The following is a 9617-nucleotide window of genomic DNA, read 5'->3' on the forward strand; positions in this document are numbered from 1 at the left end:
CCAAAAAATGACTTCCTAACAAAATCATTGAATTTTGCACAAAATAATAAAATTTTCAAACGAATAGTTAAATTTTTAAAAAAAAAAATCAATGCTTCACCGAAAAGTTGACTTTTTAAACAAAAATAATAAAATTTTAATGAGAAATTGTACAATTTTGAATAAAAAAACAGTAGAGTTTTCAACATAAGAGTTAGACCCTTAACAAAAATAATGAGGCTTTAAGTTACAAATACAATTTTCCATTAAAAAAGGCCAATTTGCAACGAAAAAATTATTTTTTTACAATCTAGTTGAAATTTTTAATAAATCTGACCTATTTTCAACCAAATAGGAGAATTTTTGACTAAAAAAGACTCATTTCCGAAAAAAATTGGAAAGTTAAATTATCATATTTAAAGATTAATTTAAAAAACAAAATTCAAACTTCAATTTTGAATAAAGAACTTAAACCTTCAACTAAATAGTTGAATTCTAAGCAAAAATGGAATTATTTTAAACCAAACAGTTGATCTTCAAGCTGACACTTTTTTAAAATTAGGAACTAATTTTTTTTTTTTTTTTTTTAATTTTTAACCAAAAAGAAGAATTTTCGAGAAAAGGGTTTATTTTTCATGCATGTAGTCTAAACGAAGAAATAAAGCAGATTAATTTTTACTGAACAGTTAAATTTATGATAATAAAACAAGGAAATTTAAAAAAAGGGTTGAATTCTTTACCATGAAAGATTTTTCAGTCCCGAAAGAAAGCCAATTTCAACAACATTATAAAATTTTTTAGCCAAAAAGGTGAACTTTTTACAAAACAGTTGAAATTCTAACCCAAAAATATGGGTTTTTAACGAAATCTAAATTTTTAAACAAGTGGTTGAAATGTTAAGTGAAGTTTGTGAATTTTTAATACAAAAAGACAAACTTTATGATGAAGCAGTTGAATTATCCACCGAAAAGGATAATTTTCTGACAAAAAACTTTTTTTTAAATTAATTTAATGTTTAAATCTTTAAAAACATTTCGTGAAATAATCAAATTTCTTTTTCATAGGTATAGTTTATTAATAAAATATAGAAAGAAAAATCAGTTTTAAAGAGAAATCATTTTTTCAGTTTGAAAAGGCAACTTTTGTTTGCTTCTTTTATCACAATTGTAGTTTTTCGATTAGAATGGTAATAGAAGATGATAGCATGAATTCAAAAATAAAAATAATTCTATAAATAATAAATAATTGCAGATAACTCTTTTCTCAAAAAAAAAATTAATTATACTACATGATCTGAGAATTCTGTTTTTAATTTTAATATAATTAGACTTAAAGAAAAATATGTTTATTATGGTTTAGTTGCAAAACTGGAATTAAAATAAGTTAATAATGTATATTAAGTAGCAAAATTAATTTCAGAAATAATTAGCGAATAAGTATTTAAAAAGTAAACGTTTTTTAGGAATATCTTGTACTTTTAAATTTTAAATGTACGACGATTTTATATTTTCTGACAAAAGTCAGAATAACTACGCACTGAAATGCAATAAAGTTAAAGCTTTTTTATTGTTATTTTCTGTTTTTCTCGTTACAATTTTTTACTTGTAATTATTAAGAAAATATAATTTGAAAATGTTGAATGAAAGCATGATTGCGATTTTAATCAAAAAATTAAAATAGACGGTTTCCTCTATACATAAAAATATAAGCAGAATCTCACTTTGCTCTACATCATCTCCGTAAAAAGAGTATTATAAATATAAAATAATCGTATAGCCTTACAGGAAATTTATTTGCAAATCCTTTGAGATGAATAAGAATTTTTATCGTTTGGGGGTAAAAATTGAAAAAGGTACCAATTTTTTAAGAGAATTATACTGGAACTCGGATTTAGGAATGGTTTCAGGCATGGGTTGCAGTGACCTTGATCATAAATCCATAGAATTCAAACGTAAAGATTCAGGAACGTGTGAAAAATTTTCCGAACCGTGAACATTATCTCTTTTGGTGCCGAGGTCATTGCTAAAATTCCGAGCACTGAAATTCTAGAAACGTCATTAATCCAGGTTTCTTAAATACAGGTTTCAGCGTAGTGGTAACAGTACTCTTGAATTTGTTGAGAGTAAAAAATTGGATTAAAAAAAAATAATGGTCAACATCCTACACAACTTTGGAGAACAATTTAAAGGATAAAGTTAAAGAAAATTATGACTATGGAAATTTATAAAATCTGAGATTAAACATCTTTTTCAAAAGCTTTGAGTTTAAATTGTTTATTCCTAAGCGTGCAAACATACGCATGATCTACATCATTGACATACAACATGCCATGATGAAAAATAAAGAAAAATATAATTGAATATTCTCAACAACCTTTAAATCTAACATTTTTCTTAAAACCCTGTATTTTCTATTTCACTTATTTCAAGGTTAAGGCCATAGGACGAGGGAGTCACGTGACCTAATTCCTACCTTACCGACACTTTTTAAAAATTCCTAACTAATTTTCACGTGAAGCGCCGCATCAAGTTGAAAATTTGGGATGGTAAGTAAGAAGCACTGAGAAAAGAGGGTGTGCTCCAAAATTGTTATATTTATGAAAAAAGTTTTTTTGTAAATTATTTTTATATTTTTATCATTATTAACATTTAGGACCAAGCTCACCTTTCTTACTGCTTCTTATTTATTATCCCAAATCTCCTACTTGATGCGGCGGTTTATAAAATAAATTAGGAAATAAAAAAAAGGATCAGTAAGGTAGGAATCTAGTCACGTCATCCACTCGTCATATGGCCTTAAGGTAAGATTTTATTAACGGGTACATATTTCCCCCCAAATGATCCAAATTTATTAATTATTGTAAGCATATTTTTCTATCACTTTCTATTTTATGTAATTTGTTCATTTCGCAACACCTCTCGGAACCAGTTCTTTAATCGATTTCTCTAACAAGCATCACCGGTGAAGAACTTCATAAAGTCGGCATATAAAGCTCTCCAGTTTGTGAAAATTAAGTTATTTACTGAAAAACTAGTTAGTTGGGCCAACTATTTAGTTTGTGAGATATGGTCCTACTATTTGGTTAGTTGGGACAACCATTTACTCAGTTGCTGGTCCTAACAAAATAGTCGCGGCAACTAATGGAATTTTTGTGCAAACTAATGGAATTGTTTTACGAACTAATTAAATAGGTGGCTCAACTAACCATTTTTTTCTGTGTTCAAAAGAACGAAATGAAGCTTTTTAAGACAAGACACACAAATTTTAATTCAAGAAAAGTTCTAATGCTTTGAATGTTTTGACTTTGTGGTTAATTATTCAATTTTTTAACTCCCCACCACTGACTGTTTGAGTTTAATTCTTCAGTCAGTATCTTATTGCTTTTTTCTGCAATTTTATTTCTAAAGAAAAAAGTTCTAATTGAGACATTTGTTTGTAGCATTATGACATTAAAATTAGAAATCTGTTCCAATTGAAAGATTATTTGGTGGTAGCATATTTTACTGTTATGTACACATGCGTTGCTCGGAATAGATAAGAAGCGATAAGTTACTTAAAATCCAGCATCAGGGACATAATATGGCAAGCATGGTCTTTGTTTGACTCTATTCAAACTCTCAATATCTCAAAAGCATCAAGAAAATAAAAATGAAAAAAATATATAGTTATCAAACACAACAAAATTTTGTAGTTTTTTGGGCTTCTTCTGAGCGGTAATTAAAATTTAAAACTTCGTTTACTTTCACACAAAATCAATTTTCTTGTATAAAATTCTACCTTACATTCACCTTATAAAGATATTAGCCCCTGATAAAACAACTCTGATTTTGAGGCTTCGATCAGCAATGTTAAAAATCACCCCTTTGATATCAGACAGAGATGGATTTATCAAAAAAGAATCTTTTCAATATTTTACAGTGTCGATAGAGTAGCTGATTTCTAGGTACGTTCCGCTAGCATCTTTAAAATTTTTTGGGTTTTTTCAGTTCTTTTTTGACACCAATGACAAAAGAAAGCATATCAGAATTTCGATCTTTATAATCTCTTCTTGAGCACCGATGCCCATTTTTTGGCTTTTCAATTTTTGTCAAAAAGAACGGAGAATTAGGGGTAGAGTTGCTTCCGGCTAACACATCTACTAGCGACATTAAAAAAAAAATTTAATGAACACGGTGAGAATTTTAGGCTTTTTTCGGGCTTTCAAAAACTGCAAAAATTAACTTTCAAAAAACAACTCATGTCTCCTAAAAATTAACCTAAAATAACTTACGGTCTCAGACTAAATAATAAATAAGACTTATAAAAATATGAATCGAAAGTCAATAGTTTTGCGGCGTTCATAAAATACTGCCGAAAATCTGTAAATGGAAAAGAATGATACTATAAAAAAACCACCCTTGACGTATTTAATTACGTATCTTGTATTTATTTAGTTTTCAAGAGCCCAAAAAACTCCCAAAACTTTGACGCTGATGATTTTTATCATTTTTGAAATGTTATGTGTTAGAGGTCCTAGCGAGCAGCACCTCTACCCAAAAAGTCCGTTTTTTGAAATAAATAAAAGAGCCTAAAAATCGATATTAGTGCATAACAAGTGGTTGTTTTTTGACAATTAATTTGTTCATTTTTAAAGAAACTAAAAAAGCCGAAAACTCTAGCGCGCTTGGTTTTTAAAATCCTTTTAATTTTCTTTAGTGGAGGTGCTGGTGGCCAGCACCTCTACCAAAAAGTTCAGTTTTTTGAGAAAAATAAAAGAGACCGAAAATCGGGATTGGTGGTTTTTATTTGAAGAGAAGGTTTTAAAGGTTAGGGGCTATTTTAAAAAATGAGTTTTTGTTGTTTTTGAAATACCTAAAAAGCCGAAAATTCTGACGCGATTGATTGTTTTAATTTTTTCAATTTTCTGTAGTTGAGGTGCTGACGACTAGCACATCCACCCAAAGTTGAGTTTTTTGAAAAAACTAAAACAGCCCAAAAACCAGCATCGGTGCCCAAAACGGTTAAAAATTATTACATAAAAAATTACAATTCCGTCTGTAAGAATTTGCTTAGGAATAATATTTTTGAGAATTGTAGAGTGTCAATAGAATCTCTGATTTTTGGGTTTCTTAAAAAATGAAACTTGAATTCTTAGATAAGTGTTTATTTCTTTAGATGCAGAGGTGGTTCTTAGAAATTTTTGTTCGTGCATTCTAGAGCTAAGACTTAGCCTAAGATGCTCATTAAATTTTTTTGTCGGATTTAATTTTAAGCAAGAGGGTGTCTTTCGCACAGGGGTTAGTGGCTTTTGGAATTTTTTAATGCTTTTAAAAGTCAAAAATAATCCAAAAATGCTAGTAAAATTTTGTGTTTTCTCTTACTTTTTCCAAAGGGAGTACTTTTATTGTTAGTAGGAGTCGTTTTTAGAAATTGGTTGTTTGGTGCGTTCGAATAGCCTAAAAAATCTCACCATTATTTTGAGTTCGAATTCTAATTGTTTTAACTCTCATATAGTGAAAATGCTAGATAGGTTCAAGTCAGCACTGCCAGTCAAAATTTTAATTAAAATTGAATACAAATCGAAAATTGCATTTTTAATCCCCTCCCCTGAACCAATTAATATTATACCAAATAATATTCTTTTTGAATAATACTAAGAAGTTGCCGTTTATTCTGAAATTGTCCACTTTTTTGTTCATAATAAATTAGAGTATGAAAGTAATTATTTTTCGTTAAAACAACTATAGTTGAAAAAATTTATTATTCTTCTAAACAATATTCTCTTTTCTAATGCTTATGATAATTAGTACAAATTCAAAATACAACATTGTGCAGACAGTTTGTTATTGCTTATAAATATACCTTGTTATATTGTTGCCAGAAATTTACTGTTTTTTTGCACTTCAGTCTCACAACGAATTTCCACTTTTTGAAATACTGTGATGCCGAAAATCAGGTTTTGGTGTTGGCGCCTGTCTGCCTGTCTGGCTGATGATTAAAATTGTACTCCGGGAAAAAGATGTACTTTGTTAAAAATAACTTCATCATAGGACGCATGGTTTTTGTTTTATTCAGATACGTATTTTTTGTTTTAGTTGTGAAAAATAATATTGAAAATAAAAATTAATGCATTTTTCAAAAAACGACTTTTAGTGTTATTTTGACACACAATCAAAAAATTAAAAAATTATTAATATTCTATGTTTTCCTTATCTGCTTAAAAAATTGTAATATTGGATAATTCAGATAAATTTTTTTACTGAATCTAAAATTCTGGCAAACATATTAAATTGCAGCTTTCATAAGGTCACAATAAAATCTAATTCACATTTTAAAAGAAAGTTGTTTGCTTAATTTATTATTTTTGTTAAATGTGCAACAAGCATTTTTTTCAATCGTAATTTAAACGAATTAAACGCCACGCACAATTTTTTCAGTATTAGCGTAATTCCTTATTCAAGCACACTGAAGTGTTTATTGTTTATCTTTGCTCGTTGAATGGTACGCCTAACCGTAGCCGCGTTACACCACTGGCACTCACAGGAATCCCCGTGAGATAGTGATGCAACGTCGTGCGTCTTGAAGATTTTGCACAAGAAAGTCCGTTGCAGTGCGCTGGACACGTCTCACTGTCGTGCCGTCCTATATAACCTGTCGTGCTGCTTTCGCCTGAGAAGTGATGCTCTTAAGCACGTCGCGATCTGAACCAGCTTATAACGCCTTTAAGCAAGTACCGCCATGGACCGCAGCAAGACGTCAGGTTGCACGCGATTGTTTGGCTTTATGGAGTCGGGCACGGACGGCACGTACGTAAGATATGTCTCCAGCGCACTGCAACGGATTTTCTTATACGAAAGCCTTAAATGACCAGCTATCCCTCAACAGCATCCGCAATCAGGTTGCTACTTGTTAAATTTTAATTTTGTATTGTGGTCAGAAGATATTGTCAAAGATTACCTTAGAAATAATTATCAAATTTAAATCTGGTTTTTTGCATGGTAAATTAAATAAACAAATCTACGATTATTGTGAATAAGAAAATTGATAAGGAATTTCAGTGAATAGTATTGTAAATCACGCTAATAGAATAATCTGTATATTTTTTGTAGATGCGTCATTAGCTCTTCTTTTTCGTCAAAAGCGTGCGTCTTCTTCATCTTGAGATATTCCCGAGCATTCGTCACCGGAGCGTTCCTTTCAATCCTCACCGGAGCGTCGATTGCAATAGGGTTGTTTCGCGATTTTAGATAAAATAATTTTTTTATGCATAATTATAATAAGGTGCGTTGTATTTTTTTCTTTAGACGTCGTTCAGCAGAAAAAAATTATTAAAAATTCAAGGCGATAAAACACTTATTTAAATTGGTGTCACGTAAGTGTCACGCGACTCACAGGTTCTCATAATTATCTGTCAATGCGACGACGTGAAACTCATGATAAAGAGGTGAGGCCACCATCTTCTGTCAATTCTAACTATTTTGATTTAATAGCTTTATTTGTTAAGTTCTATGAAACAAAAAAAGTCATCACATTGTAATATTTGGTTTAAGAGTCAGTATTGTGTTGAAGGAAAACAGTAAATGCAATTACTAACACATTTTAAAAGCTTAGATATTTACGAATTGTTTAGTAAACATGACTACATTTAAGTCCTTTTTAAATGAATTATTTGCACATACCATAAATATATATATTTTCGGTAGATTTTATCTATTGGTTTTTACGAAACCTTCCTGTGACATTTTTTTAAAGATTACTTTGCGACTTCTAGTTTGGATGTGCACATAACGAAAACAAACCATCGAAACAAAAAAAGATATTTGGGAATCACTGACACATGAGTTGTGATTCGTGGAAAATCCGACCCCTTTGACGTCAACGGAGCCCTCCAGTCGAAATCGTGATAAAAAATTTATATTTCAACATTAAATTAAAAGATGTAAAAAAAAATGTAAAAAATATGTTATGTCCGTTTTTTATAATTAAAATTTTATATACTATAAGATCCATTTATTGGAAAAAATGTATCTGACTTTGGAAACAACCCTATTGTCCACGGAGCGTCGCTTGCAATCATCTATTGAACATATAGGTCGAGGTTTGATTTTGCATTACGTTTATATGAGAAAGAAATTCGAATATTTAAGGTAAACTGGCCATTACATAAATCATAAAAGTAAAATTTTTAAAGTACTTTTCAATTTTTTACCACTATTTATTTTTATTCTGACAAGTTAGAAATTTTGTAAAAAATAATAAGAAATATTCCCTCTAATCTGTAAACGAACTTCTAAAAAATTCGCAATTTTTAAAAATCTTAAAACATTCCGCATAAATTTTAAAGCATTGTATTATACAAATTTCCTACACTTTAAAAAAAATAATGTATCTGTATATTTTTATTAGGCTTAGTAATGAAATTATTAACTTTTTAGCGATTTTATTTAATATATTAGGAGTATTTGATTGTCCCGCATTTAGACAAATTCTTGAGAAGTTGTCTAAACCAGTACCAGTGGGACTATGCTGACTCTTCTTTCTCAAGTTTGTGTTTAATCCAAACAAAAATTGTGAAGTTATGGAAAATCTTTTAAGCGAAAAATAGTAGGGCTAAAACGACACCCTCCTAGATTTTAAAAAAAATGTTTCTTCTCTTTCTGAACGCCCATTTTCGCAAAAAATTACAAGTTCGTTTTGAGACCTCAAGTTGTTGAAAAAATGAAGAACATATCCTGCTTGAATCCCTAAAAGTCTATGCGGCTTTAAAGCAAGGAATTGGGTTTGTAGCAGAAGAAAATAAACGTGAGCGGATTTTCGTGTGCGAAGTTTTCTACATTATTTTCAACTTAATTATTTTACATGTATAATTCATTTATTTATGTATCTCGGTCTGAGACTGCTTCTCCAAATATTTAAAAATATATTTTTCTCGAAAACAACCGAAATTATTTTTATGATCGAAATTTTTGCTATAGTCACCCATAAGACTAGTTAAGAACAACTTTGGAAATTTTTCAAATAAAAATTAGGGGTATCCAAATTTTTGGTTTCTAACCACATTTATGGGTGACTTTACCATATATTTCGATCTTAAGAATCAATTTCGTCGTTTTCGACTTTTCTGTGATATTCCAGGCCTTGAGGTAATGCTGTAGCTTATCAAAAATACAAAAAATTGCAAAAAATACAAAAAAAAATTTGAAAATATTTAAAGACCAAACTCTAACTTATTCGCGTTATGGCGGAAGTAGAAAATACCAAAACAAATACGGGTTTAACCAAATATGCTTCTTGGAAAATAATCCAATTTAAAGAATAATGATTGGTTTATTCGATCAATCACAATTATTTTCGTAATCAGTAATTTAACGTTTCTCCGTGTACGCAGTTACTGTTTTAAATTAGTTTTTAATCAGAGAAAAATATTCTTTTTGGTTAAAAATTCAACTACTTGTTAAAAATTTAACTACTGTTTTAATTCATAAGAATCCTTGAGTTTTTACCAAAAACATTCCTGCAACCAAAATTGTCTTACGTTATTTTTAGTTAATTCCTAAATAAAGGGGGAGGGTCGGTAAGGCCGGTTTTTGGCCTAATTTATTTTTGGACCAAAAAATCTGAAAAAATCATGGTAGTATCTTATAAGTATCTCGAGTCGA

The sequence above is a fragment of the Belonocnema kinseyi genome, chromosome 10, assembly GCF_010883055.1.
Source record: "Belonocnema kinseyi isolate 2016_QV_RU_SX_M_011 chromosome 10, B_treatae_v1, whole genome shotgun sequence".
Classification (NCBI taxonomy): domain Eukaryota; kingdom Metazoa; phylum Arthropoda; class Insecta; order Hymenoptera; family Cynipidae; genus Belonocnema; species Belonocnema kinseyi.